Source organism: Ictidomys tridecemlineatus, chromosome 6 (assembly GCF_052094955.1).
Source record: "Ictidomys tridecemlineatus isolate mIctTri1 chromosome 6, mIctTri1.hap1, whole genome shotgun sequence".
NCBI classification, from domain to species: Eukaryota; Metazoa; Chordata; class Mammalia; order Rodentia; family Sciuridae; genus Ictidomys; species Ictidomys tridecemlineatus.
The window spans coordinates 5,214,089-5,228,179 of NC_135482.1; the positions used below are offsets into that span (position 1 = coordinate 5,214,089).

Consider the following 14,091-nt stretch of genomic DNA (forward strand, 5'->3'; position numbering starts at 1 on the left):
GTCTCGCAGCTACTCACAACTCCCTTTGGTTATTTTATCTGCTCCACTGTTTCCCACACAAGTGCATGTGGAGGGGCTGCTGGGACCCAACTGGGCTAGTTACTGTCCAAATCCTCTCATCCCAAGCCCAGAGACCACTGAAAAATTATTTAAAAGACTTTAAATATAATGTACTCCAATTTTAAGTGGCAAAGGTAGAAGAAAGATAAAAGTTATAAAATGAGACACGTTAAGATTGTAGTTGGTAATCTGTAATATTCTCCTTATTTCATGGAATGGAAGCTTTTAGAAGTCAACAGCCATGCCTTTTAAATCGTACTTAACATAACATCATGCCCAGGCTTCAGGTTTGTTCCATACCAGCTTGAGATACAGCATTGAAAGTCCCGTCTTGGCATGTGGAGTACTTGGTCTTTTCCCATCTTTCCCACTTCTTTTTCCTTGGCATTGGTCCAAAATGGAGAAGACGCAAGGGGAAGTCTGGAAGGTCTCAGGTGGTGATTGCATTTATTTACATATTTTTACCTTTCCTGATTTCACAAAGGATTTGAGCTGGTGATTGTTGGGAATACGGGGGGGGGGGGGGGAAAGAAAGACCGACCTCCTCCTTCCATCCCCAGATCAATGACAATAAGATGTTTCATTCTACCAAGCACCTCAGAGATCACCTCGAGCCCTGTCCCACTGTCCCCTTTTGTGTCCCTTGGGTTTAGGGCCCAGGTCACACTGTGCTGTCACACATAGCAGCTTCACGCACTGACACCTCTGTGTGACTGTGGGCAAGCCACTTCCCCCTGAGCTGCATTTTTCCCATCTGAAAATGGGCCAGTGTTCCTGTCCTGCACAGCTAACATGAGCACAGTCACTGTACACAAAGGCCCTGGCAAGCATGTCTGAAATGTCATCAAATATACACTCAACAAAGTTAAATTTGATGGTATTGTCCCCTTGCAGGGTTCCTTAACCCCAGTTCACGATGGTATTTTTCATTGTCATGCAGCCCAAAGATCAGCAGAACAATTATTTTATAAAGCTAAAAATGCTTATTTTAAGCATTTTTTATTTATTCTGAGGGTATGCATTCTGTAACCCCAAATCCAAAGTACTCCAAATCTGGAACTTTTTGAGCACTGTCATGACACTGCAAATAGAAAATTCTACAAATGAAATTTTGTTTCGTGGACAAAATTATTAAAATATTGCATAAAATTACCTTTGAGCTATGTGTATAGGGTATGTGTGAGGCAGATGAGTTTCATGTTTGGCTTGGGTCTCACCCCCAAGACCTCTCATGTATGCAAATATTCTAAAATCTGAAAAAGTCTGAAATCTGAAACACCCTTAACCTGTAACTGTTTTAGTGTTCAAATGCTTTTTAAAAATTATAAAATGGGGGCTGGGGATGTGGCTCAAGCGGTAGCGTGCTCGCCTGGCATGCGTGCGGCCCGGGTTCAATCCTCAGCACCACATACCAACAAAGATGTTGTGTCCGCCGAGAACTAAAAATTAAATATTAAAAATTCTCTCTCTCTCTCTCTCTCTCTCTCTCTCTCTCTCTCTCTCCCCCCCTCTCTCTCCCTCCCTCCTCTCTCACTCTGTCTTTAAAAAAAAAAAATTATAAAATGGCTTTGAAATGAAATAATGGGAGGTAATAGGTTTTTCCTTTTATTAATGCCCTCAGTGGGCAAAATACAGTTGGCAGCCTGTGCTGGCAGCTTTAGCTTTACTTGTCCCTAGTAAGAGATGGTGGTCAGCAAGTTGTGAGCTCCTGTCTTGCCTCTGCTCTCCCTGGAGGAGGAGGAAGCTGTAGCCAGAGAGGGAGAGGACAGCCGAAGTGCAGGGGATGCAAGCCCTTGTTGGGTCTGGCTCAGCTGAGCACTCTCTTTCCTGGGACTTGCCCTCATGTCTTCCTTGCCCCGGTCCCAGCCCCAGCGTGGCTCCCTGCTTAGGTCTGCTCTGTGGCCCCTGTCATTCCGTGTGGTGCTCTGGGCAGTTGTTCATCTGCCTTTCTGTAGGCTCTGAACTGCTTAGGGGCAGCCATGGTGAATTATCGAGTCTGTGACTTCCATAATAAAGAGGCTGCTGATTGCAGGTTTTCAGATGATATTCGATTCCCGTGAGTGTAGCAGATACCTGAGCTACTCGGCTTATGAAGAGCAAAGGTTTGTTTTGGCTCACACTCAACAAAGTTGAATTTGAACCTTATAGGGTTCCTAACCTGTTTTTGGGAATTTCATTCCATGATCAGTTGGCCATGTTGGTGTTGGACTATGGCAAGAGCGTGTAGCAGAGCATAGATGCTCACCTGATGGCTGGGGTGCAAATAAGAGAAAGAGGAAGAGTCAAGGGCCCCATAGTTGCCTTTAAGGCTACACCCTCTATGACCTGAAGAATTCCCACTAGGCTCCACGTCTTTAAGTTTCTGCCATTTCCCAAAATTGCCACACTGGGTGGGGACTGAGCCTTTAACACACAGATTTTAGTGGGGACAATCAAGGTCTAAACTTCAGTCGGCACAGTGGTGCATGCCTGTAATCCCAACAGCTCAGGAAGCTGAGGCAGGAGGGTCCTGAGTTCAAGGCCAGCCTCAGCAATTTAGCAAGGCCCAAAGGAGGCCTGAGCTTTCCTGACTGCATGCAGTGTGGCATCTCAGCCACCACGGTGACATCTGGACCACTCAGACGTGTTAGGAAATTAGGTGTTGCTTTTCCTGATGGCCTTTGGGGGTTTATAAAATGTGTAAGAAAAAGCTTAGCACATCCTCTCTGCCCTGCGTGTGCGCAGGCGAGCTTTCTGAGGGGCTTTCTGCCTTGATTGTCTGGCGGCAGCTGCTGCCTTCTCTCCCTTCCTTCCTCTTCCCTCCATCTTTGGACAGCTGCCAGAGTGGAGAAGTGAGGTGAGGGACTTCTACTTTGTTTTGCTTTGCCAAAGATAGAACTGGTACTCAGCTTTGTCCTGGCACCTTCTTTGATAGAGAGTGCTAGAAATCTGGCTTGGGGTACTGCTGCAGTCTGGCTGAGCACAATTCAGGAGCCACTTGTCAAAAGAAACTAACTTTATTTTTAGAACCACACACGCCAAACCACACAGCTCCTCAGGAAAAACCCTCAGAGCCCAACTGCCACCACCGGCTTCCACAAGCCTCTCACCCACACCAGCCTCTCCACCTCCCACAATCCTTCTGCTCTTGAGGCCGATTGGCTGGGTTGTGTGGGCGGAGCCAAAGAAGTCCCCCCAATGAGCAGCTCCATGGAGGAGCCAATCAGCTAGATGTTGCTGGGGCTGCTGTGAGCCAATCATCAGCTGGCAGTCTGAAGGGCAGGGAAACAGCCCAATGAACATCACCGCAGAGGAGCCAATCAGCTAGATGTTGCTGGGGCCGCTGTGAGCCAATCATCAGCCTGCAGCTGGAAGTTTGCTGGCAGCTAGAAGTTTGCTGGGGCCCCTTTGGCTGTGGCTCTCAACAGTGTACCCCTCTTTATGGGTGGTGGGAGGAGCCCAACAGGATGGCTCTATTGGACGAGGGGCTGACAGGATTTGAGAATGGTCCCCACCCTCCCCAGCCTGCCCCCAAGACTGACCACATCACAGTGTTTTCACATGATCTTAGTTATTAGTAGGCATTTTCCAGAATTTAATGTTTACTTAGCATTTGAAGACAGTCTGAACGTTAGCTTGGTAGCTGTGTGGTGACCGTTGGAGCCCTCCACGGAAAGCTGCCATTTCTGTCACTTCCCTGGCGTTACCACATTCTATTGCAGTGACAGTGGCGGGAACCCGAGTTAGGCTGGCTGGCAGAGTGGTGCTGGGCACATCAGAATCCCTGGTGTGTGGCAGAACGCATTGTCCCAGGGCTTGAGACGCAGTGAGGAACACTCAGGCCAGCACGAGGGCACTCGTTCTAGTCTGTGACTCCGGCACCTTGCGATGCAGTTCGTGGTCAGCGCCATCTCCACTGCGGCAGAAGCAGGGCCTGGGGGGGTCTGTGGAGGGCTTTTCTTCCTGCTCTCCCCCTCTCCCGCCTCCTTTCCCCTTGTCCCCCCTTCTCCCTTCGGTCTTTCTCTTTGAGATACTGTGACAGACAACTGAATCCTCCAGGTGTGGACCTTGACTGGGGGACACACCTGTCCAGATGGAGCATTTCCACAGCCCTCAGAAGTTCCTGGAGCCCTTTGTAGTCCCCGCCCCGGCCCGGCCAACAGTGATGCGGCCTGCAGAGGGGTCTTGCCTGGCTTGGGCTTCATACTCTCAGGCAGATACAGCACATGCTGTTCGCATGGGGCTGCCTTTGCTCAGCGGAATGCTCTTGTGATTCCCCACGTCTGTCTACGCTGGCTTGGGCAGGCAGTACTGTTGGGATGCTCGCTCTTCTGGAAATGGGGACATTGGATTCCTAATGGCTAAGGCTTTGTAGTCAGGGGCTCCTCCTGGGCTCTTGCATGGCTTCTGACATCCCTCCTGATGGTGGAGCACCTGGCTCTGCATTTTGGGCTCCTTTAGTTCAGGGACCCAGATATGTGCGGATTGTGGAGGCTCTCCAGGTGGGACTGCCAGACACCTCCCTCCCCTGTGGCCACCGCTGTGGAGGTGCCCACTTTGTTCTCACCTTGATCTTTAGTCTTGTGGGGTGGGGAGACTGATGGATGGGACTGCAGATTAATAACCCAAACCAAATATAGGCAGCAGGGTTGCAGGGTTGAGGCCAGCCTCAGTAACTTCAAAGGCCTTAAGCAACTGACTTGGACCTATCTCAAGATTTAAAAAAAAAAAAAAAAAAGGTTGCGAGGAGAAGCGGGCTGGGGATATGGCTCAGTGGTGTAAAAGCTCCCTGGGTTCAATCCCTGACACCAGTCAACAACAACAAAAGCCATGACCCAGTCTGTGTGTCCGCCACCCTTATGAATACGGTGTAGGAGGCGGGCTGCCTGGTGCCAGGGGGAGAGCTGGAAGGGGGAAGGTCCACTGATGAGTGTGGGCTCTTCTGAGGTGATGGAAACACCATACGTTGAGGAGATGATGGTGCATCCCTCTGTGGGTATGCTAAACACACGGGATTGTGCTCTGTAAGTGGTGAAGTGGGTGGCATGTGAGTTAGATCTCAATAAAGCTAGGAAAAAAAAAAAAGGACTAGGGCAGTAGCTCAGTGGTAGAGCACTTGCCTTGCATGTGTGAGGCATTGGGTTGGATCCTGAGCACCGCCTAAAAATGAAACAAATAAAACAAAGGCATTCTGTCGTCGTCGAAGTCATCGTAGTCGTCCTCCTCCTCCTTGTCCTACTACTACTACTACTACTACTACTACTACTACTACTACTACTGCTACTGCTACTGCTACTACTGCTACTACTACTACAAAAACGGGACAAGGTAACTCTAAAGCAGGGATAGACCAGTAGAGGGACAGGGGGAAGATCATGCTGTATAAATTTTGTCCCTTCCTCACATAACATGCCCTGTTGCCAGATATCCAAATTTCTGACCTGAATGTGATAGAGGATATTCTTTGAAAGAATCATATGGGCCTGAATTTGACTCCTGTTCTGGCTTGTTAGCTGACAGTTTGCTTAGCCTCTCTGTTGTGGTCGCCCTTCCTGTAAAACTGGGCTAATAGTACCAATCTTATGAAGTTGGTATGTAATTATTTATTTTTCCTAGTTACTGGGGTCGAATCCAGGGCACTTTACCACTGAGCTACATCTCCAGCCCTTTTTATTTTTATTTAGTTGTCAAGGCTGGCCTTGCACTTGAGATCCTCCTGCCTCAGCCTTCTGAGTAGTTGGAGTTACTGTAAAATAGCTTGTGAACTTAAGCCATTTCACTGTGTAGCATCAGACAGAGGAACAGCCACGTTAGATCCTTGATCCATTGTCTTTTTTTCTTCTTCTCTATTTTTGGGATAGGGATTAAACCCAGGAGCACTTAACCACTGAGCCATATCTCTAGCCCTTTTTATATTTTATTTAGAGACAAGGTCTCACTTAGTTGCTTAGGGTCTTGCTGAGTTGCTGAGGGTGGCTTTGAACTCACAATCCTCCTGCCTCAACCTCCTGAGCTGTTGACCTTCAGGCATGTGCCACCATGCCTAATGGTCCCAATGTTTTTGAGTTTGGCTTGCTTAATACTTCTATTGGCTTGAATTGCTACCAGGAGACTTCCCATCATATGATGTGCCTGATGTGTGGGCACTAAGCCACTGGATGAAGACCAGGTGATGGACAGCCCTGGTCATCTTTAGCAAACTGGCTGGACTTTCAGTTGTTGAATTTTTTTTTCCTGCCTTAATCCACATAGTTTGAGTGGGCTGAAGGCAGGTTCTTAGAGAATCAACTCCTTTGGGAAGACTTCCCTGACTTTGCTACTAATTCTGGATCATTGTTCCCTTCCTTTGCAATGTCCCCCAGCACTTGGTACATGCTAGGTTCTAGCATTTATCTGCTGTCATCGTTTTTACTTACTTACAGTTCTGCTTGGCCCACACACTGAGAGCCAGTCCAAGGCAGGGACTTGGCTGCTTCAGCTGTGAGGTGCTAAGTCCCTAAGGACTGTCCCTGGCACTCTTTATTGAATGAGTGCCCAATGACTTCAAGTCTTTGGTGACAGGAACCAGATTGGAACTGGAAATACCAGCCGAGATGTTGCATATGGAGGTTACCAGGTGGGTTTCTGGGGCGGTGTTTCTATCCCAGCACTGCGCCTGGGGGCTGTGTCCCTCCCCAGAGCAAGACTGCTGCCTGAGCCAGTCCTGTCCCCTGCCCGAGGGGCTACTATTCCTCCTGGAGTCCTCTGTTGAAGCGTGCCTGATGTTATTGCCAGGCGAAAGTGCCCCAGCCATGCTGGAACGCTGGGCTGGCTACTTCATAGTCCCACTGCCATCCGTATTCTTGATTCAGGTTGAATTCAGAGGTTTATTAAGTGGCAGTTGTATCAGAGACCCCGTTCTGATCCTTGAGGAAAGCCAAGATGGAGAAGCAGTGGGTGTAGCAAGCTGAGACTCACATGGCTTACTACTATGGGAGAGGGGTTCCAATCTGCACCCCTCTCCCATAGTAGCTGTGGGTCACAGGCAAGCTTTGTGACCTCTCTGTGTACCCTCAGTTATCAACTGTGGAAAATTGAGCTGACAATATTTCCTCCATAGGGTTATTTTCACAATTAGCCAGAAATAAAGTAAGCATTATATAAATGTTTATTGAATAGCCTTTGTTTGTTTGATTTTTAAAAAGATAGAATGAGACTCTCTTTTAAAACAAAATTTTTTTAGTTGTGGATGGAACTTTGTTTAATTAATTTATTTATATGTGGTGCTGAGAATCGAATCCAGTGCCTCACACATGCTAGGCAATTGACCTACCACTGAGCCACAACCCCAGCCCCAGAATGAGACTCTTGAGATGATTTTTTTTCTCTTTTGGTATTTAAGAACCCAGGGGCTCTTAAGCACTGAGTCACATCCCTATCCTTTTTTATTTTTTAAATACCTTTATTTTATTTATTTTGATGTGTGCTAAGGATCGAACCCAGTGCCTTGCATGTGCTAGGTGTGCGCTCTACTACTGAGCCACAACCCCAGTACCACCCCCATCCCTTTTTATTTTGAGACAGACTCTCATTAAATTGTTTAGGTTGGCTTTGAACTTGCAATCCCCTTGCCTCAGCCTCTCAAGCCGCTAGGATTATGGGCTGCTTCACCAAGCTTGGCATATTATAAAAGATATTTTTTTAAAATTAAAAAAAATTTTAGTTGTAGATGGACACAGTACTTTATTTATTTTTGTGGTGCTGAGGATTGAACCCAGTGCTCGACACATGCGAAGCAAGCACTCTACCACTGATCCACATCCCCAGCCCTTTTTTATATTCTGTTTAGAGACAGGGTTTTCCTGTGTGGCTTGGCGCCTCAGTAAGTTGCCGAGGCTGGCTTTAAACAGGCGATCCTCCTGCCTCAACCTCCCAAGCCTCTGGAATTACAAGTGTGCACCACTGTGCCCTTTTCCAATTTTATTGTGAGAAAGTATCTTGCTAGGTTTCCCTGCTTTTAAACTTGTGATCCTCCTGTTGCAGGGTAGCTGAGATTACTGGCATGCATCATTGCGTCTAGCTAAAAACTCTTTTTTAAAATTTGCTTCTTCACGGATTGGAGTGTGAACCCAGGGGCATTTTACCACTGAACTATATCCACGGTCCTTTCACAATTTTGAGACAGGAACTAAATTGCCAAGTCTGGCCTCAAACTTGCAATCTTTCTGCTTCTGTTTCCCAAGTCTCTGGGATTACAGATGTGTGCTGGCTAAAACTCTTTATTGAATAATATCATGCATATACAACAGTACCCGATCACAAGTGTGCCTGTGCCTGAACTTTACACGCAGCGTGCACATAACCAGTTCAAGGACCAGAGCACCCTCGGAAGCCTACCTGGACCTGCTCCTGCTGCTCTTCTCCTGGCTATGACACACGGGGACTTTTGCCTAAGGGGACTCAAGTGCTATGTGGTCTTGTGGGCACATACATCTTAGAATTAGGAAGGATTTGTTTCCTGCCTAAAGTTACTTTTTTTTTTTTTTCTTCACTTTCAGTTCTTTCTCAGAATGGAAGATGTGGGGTGTGTTTCCTGTTTTACTCTACGTAATGACACTTGACTATTTGAGTGCCCTCCCTCTTAGGAGACAGTGTAGGACCCTGTGTCCCCAATCCTCTCTCCGACGTCAGGGTCCACATTTATTCTGCTAACAAGCTGCATTGCGTGATGTGTGCATGGAAAGACGTGGTGCTCTGTGTGTGGGGCAGTGTGAGAAGAGTGCCCCCAAGCCAATTCCTGCCACTGGCTCCTCAGATACAGCTGTGCCTTTTTTATTGTTGTTCCTAAGCAGACCTATCCCAATACAAGAAGGGAGGCTGGGCTGGGGATGTGGCTCAAGTGGTAGCGTGCTCACCTGGCATGCGTGCGGCCCGGGTTCGATCCTCAGCACCACATACAAAGATGTTGTGTCCGCCGAAAACTAACTAACTAAATAAATATTTTTTAAAAAAGAAATCTCTTTTAAAAAAAAAAAAACAAGAAGGGAGGCTGGGAGGATAGTGTAAGTTGGTCTATATACAAGTTGACTTTGGGGTTGATGTTATATAAATTTCTTTGTCAGACTCCTTCTTTCTGATTTCCCATGGAAACACCAAGGTTTCTGTGGTCCCTTTCTGAAAAGAGCTTTTCTGTGCTGGGCGTGGCAGGCAGGAGCCTGCAGAGCCCTCTGAGAGCCTGGTGCTTTACAGTGACTGCAGCAGTGTAAGGGAATGACCTGATCTCGGCAGCCAACAGGAAATGATGAAATGTGCTGGAGAATTCGGCAGGGAGACGGAGGTCAGACTCACCAGCAGTGCTGGGCAGAGGCAGGTGCGGAAGCTGCTGGCAGTCAGGGGCAGGAACCTGCGGGCAGGAGCGAGCCAGCTGCTGGCCAGTGTGCATTTCCGGAAGGTAGACCTCCTGCAAGACAACGTTCATGGCTGGGTTTTGCCGAGCGACTGGTTTACCAGCAGTCTCACCTTGTCAGCAACCCAGGTAGTTTCGGAATTCCCGGAGGGAAGTGTCCCCTTGGGCCAGTGCTAACCGGTGTGGACCTGCCGTCCTGTGTGGTGAGTATGTTCTTGGTGGATAGGTTTTGGACAAACTCAGGAAGCTTGTGCCTTAGCATTTGGGGCTGGTTTTAGAAGGTGTGCTTGTGGCGTGACTTTGCTTTTGGTCTCAGTCTGGCTGCTGCCTCCTGCTGCTGCCTCCGGCTGCACTTTCTTCTTGCCGGGAGCTTGTGAGTTTCCGAGCTCGCTTTACTATAGGCTGGCTTGTCCCTCACTCAGACACGTCATGCTTATCACATGCTACCAGCGCCTTCCCACCAGCCACCTCTAAGCTGGAGGTCCGCAGAGAAAAGGAACAAGGAGCCTGTCCGGTTGACCGCGGTTGCTGTTTCTTGCCTGCCCAGGCTCTTAAGTTGGCATGCCAACTACGCCAGCCCCATCCCTGTCTCCCCCCCCCCTCCCCCGTCCCCCTGAGTCAGCGCTTTTTAATTTCCTTCTCAGCTGGACCCTGTGCCCTTGTTTCCATCAGAGGGGCTGCCACCAGGCCCTGTGCATGTCCTTAGCAGATAGTGAAATGTAGAAGTTTTATTATTTTATTGTCTTAATACAGAGCAGCCTCACACACACATTTTTAACTGTTTCTTTTCTTAGATGTCACACTCTGGAATTGAAAAAGCGTGGCTCCCTCTTTCCTTTATGCAGCACTGCAATTCTAATTAGAAGGGTTTTTGGTTTTGTTTTTAAATCCCAATATTGAAGTAATCACCACTAAGCAAACTTCACTTATCAGATTACCTGTGGCCATGAATGTCCACGAGGCAGGGTTCTGTTGCTGTTCTCCAGAAAACGCCATGCTGTGTGGTCTGTGCCACTTGGAGAAGCATGTTTTGCTGCTGGGTTGGTACCTACTGTGATTCGTGTATGTCCAGTACTTTCATAGGGTCTCACAGGAATGGTTTCCAGAAACCTCTGAGGTAAAATGCATCTGTGAGACTTTAATTTGATCCGCCAGTTTTGTCTTTGTTCTTATAGCTCTGCATAGTTTTTCTCAGATCCTGACCTTGACAATAAAATGTACTGAATTCTAGACCAATTTTAAATGGTACATTTATGAAAATAATTAAGAGGTTTCTTAACTTCAGAGCCTGCCCTGCAGGTATGAGATTTGTGCCAATACGTAAAAATAAGCCTCTCTTTCTGTGCTTTTCTTTTTTGTACAGTATTAGTTCTTTGACTCTCCTCTACCCACAAATTCTACACATTTGGTGGCATAATTTAAAAGGCGGAACACAGTACTTAGCATTGTAGTGGCTGTTGGGATGGGTATAGCCAGGCCCCTCATCTTAACAAAGGAGTGGGACCTCGAGGTGATGTGGCTTGTTCAGGGTCCTCGGCCTGCAAGCAGAGTGAGTGTGGAGCCCAGGTCTCCCACCTTCTAGGTCGTGACCTTTCCACCCACATTATTGTCTCAAGATAGCAGTGCTTGGCTGAGTGGCACTTTCTTCTGCTCACTTTTAATTTGTTTCCTTTTCAAATACTCAGCTTTTGTTCAATAACGATTTCCCTGTAGGTACTGTTTGACACAGGTGTGTACTGTGTAATAAATTATATAGTGCACAGTGGAGTGCTTTTAGTACAAAGAGCATTGAGGTTTTTGCTTCTTACAGATGCATTTTCTAAAGAGTTGTCTGTTTTATAGTTTTCCTGCCTCTCCCCTCAGTCAGGTCCCCATCAAAGAGGACTTCACTGTGTGATTATCTGCTGTATGAGGATGCCCAGCTAAGATCACAGCTTACACGGAGTGGACAGATACTCAGTTCTTACTTGAAGGAGGATTCCTCGGGATGTGAAAGGAAAACCCTGAACTTTTCTCCCCCATTTCTCAGCATTTTGGGTCCTGTAAAGATATACCGACAGCGCTCAGAAGGCCTTGAGAGGGACTGAACAGGTTAGAACAGTGTAGTGGGATGTAAAGAATGAGTGATTTTATTTATAAAAAGAGAATTTACTCCCAGCTTCTCAGGATCTCTAAAAACAGTCTCTACAGGGGCCTTGCTCAGCCGTAGGTCACTGAGAGCATGTGAGGCCTGGGGTTCAATCCTTGGCTCCGGGGCTCGCATTCACACAGAATTGCCTAAAAACTGAATTTGAAATCTTCTGGAAATTCAAGTACGAAAATAGAAGTGCACTGAGAACAGTAGGTGACTTCCCTTAGACCTTGGCATGCCTCCTACTGTCTGTGCAGAGCCACCGGCAGCGCCCCAGGTAGATTCATATAATGACAGGTGTTTGTATTTCCTGAAGTATTCAGTGCATGTGGTGATGCTTGAGGAATTTTTGAAACAGATACACTCCAGGAAAGTGGTCATTTTCATACATGTTTTAATTGTACTTGAAATTGAATTTAATAACTTTATACCTATTTTAATTAAAGAGCTACTAGGATGAAGGGGGATACACGAGCAATATTTTTATGCAACAGGACAGAACTTCCCTCGGGAGTTCTGGTGGGCAGGATTTGTCAGCATCCTTGAAGAAGTTGACTCTTGGATGGTGAATTGGATGGTCACTGCTGGTGGTCAGCAGGCCCTGGGCTGCAGCAAGAGGACTGGGAGCCGCCCAAGGTGCGGCTCAGGTCACTTCCTTGTCTGGTGACTTGTGTCTCCCGCTAGCACTCAGACTTGCTGCTGTCTTTTCACACATGGGGCAGCATGGGTACTGTTTGGTACCCCTAATTTCTACCTACATTAATGTTGTGAGACTTAGAGTCGTGAAGGGACAGCGGATCTGCAGTTATGGCTTTGCTGCAGTCAGGAGGTTAAAGGGTAGCCCTGGGGCTGCTGGGGCCCAGACTTCTCTGAGACGTTCAGCTGTCTGTCACCACACCATCGTGCCATCGGGGGGTTGTTTGCTTCCATCCCTGCGTGGGGCTTTTTTCCAGACCAGAGCTGAAGAAACTTCTCCCCGCTGCTCTAGGCCTGTGCTTTCGGTATGTAAGATGGTAACTGTAAAACAGAGGTCATTGATTTGAATGAAGGAGTGAGTGGACTAGTGACTTGCAGCCTTCTGTCTGTATGGATTTTGGCTGTTGCTGCAGTGCCTGAAGCATGCTGGAGAAGGCTCTGCAGCTAAGCTCTCTCCCAGCTTGAGGTTTGTCTTGAAGGCACTCTAGTGGTCTCGACACATTTGCATATCTCAGTTGTGTCTTGATGCCCCCGGACAGGCTGGGTGTCTATTTGATGTCTTCCCCAGCCCTGGGAATCTGGCATACTTTTCTCATTCGATCCCTATCATCCATGAATCATAAGAAAATGACTCTCTGTGTGGATTCATGAAGCATATTGTTCCATTTTGGGAAACAGAATCTAACAAAGTATTCTGAATTTGAAATGTGTGCCAGTGGTCATCACAGTAGTACGGGATTTAAGCTTTCTTTTTGTTAACCTAAAGCTTGGACTGTGAATTTCATAGTCTCATTTCCCATCAAGATTTGTTCTAAAGTGCAATCCTTCTAGGAGTGCAGGGGATGAATTTATTGGAAATGGTTACTTAACAAGACATTAATGTAATTAAGCTGATATGTTGAACTTCCCTAAACTCCTAACATATAGTGGTGGCACTAGTTTAAGAAAGTAAATGAAGCACAGGGCAATATGGGGACAGTGAAGAGCTTTTTCTTTTCTGATTTTGGGAAGAAAAAATGGTGCAAGGCACAGTGGTCTGGCCAGCAGTACCTGTTGACTTGGAAAGCTCACCTGTGGAGGAGGTGAGCTCAGGGTCACTTAGATCCAGTCCTGCCTGTGCAGGAAGAATGTTAGAGCAAGGTCATGAAGAAAGCAGCAGACAGGTTTTAGAGGTGAAGTCTCTGCATTCTTGACATTGAACTCTGTAAGACATTAAATTTATTCTTGGGCACATCCAATAAACTGCTAAGATTGAAGATTTGAATTGGGATAGCAGAAGTTGTACTGATGGACATTCTTTGTGAGAGGCTTATGCAACTGTGATTGTCCCAGCATCTCACTGCCTTTGTAGATGGACATGCTAATATCTGAGTGAGCTCCGTGCTTATTTCTAGCCATTGATTAAGTTATTACCTGGAGGGACAGTCTATCAGGATGCTGGCTGGATGGACTGATTTGTTCATTCATGTACACATACATTAATTCATTTAATCCATCCATTTATTCTCTTGTTCACATCAGACACTGCTAGACCCTAGGATCCACAGATGGTTGAGACTGAATTCTTTCCAGATCTGGTAGCACACATGTAATCCTAGGTCCTCAGGAGACTGAAGCAGGAGGATTGTAAGTTTGAGGCCAATGGGGGAACAGAAGAGGGAGGGGAGAGAGAGAGAGAGAGAGAGAGAGAGATATTTGAGTTCTTTTTTTTTAAATGTATTTTTTAGTTGTAGTTGGACACAATCCAGAGCCTGGTGCATGCAAGGCAAGCACTCTACCAACTGAGCTATGTCCCCAGCCCTAGAATATTTTATTTATTTATTTTAAAAGAGAGAGAATT

General features: G+C 46.9%; 1 protein-coding gene across 5 annotated transcripts in view; it reads left to right on the forward strand.

Annotated features, from left to right (window-relative positions):
- Pacsin2 (protein kinase C and casein kinase substrate in neurons 2) overlaps positions 1 to 14,091 on the forward strand; it is a 110,839-nt gene that overhangs the window by 39,082 nt on the left and 57,666 nt on the right. The window contains exon 1 of one of the 5 annotated variants that reach the window (XM_078052611.1): positions 9,491 to 9,627. The exons of the other annotated variants lie outside the window; for them this stretch is intronic. The gene's annotated coding sequence lies outside the window, so the exon portion shown is untranslated. Of the gene's footprint in view, positions 1 to 9,490; positions 9,628 to 14,091 lie in introns of those variants that run through there. 5 annotated transcript variants of the gene reach the window in all.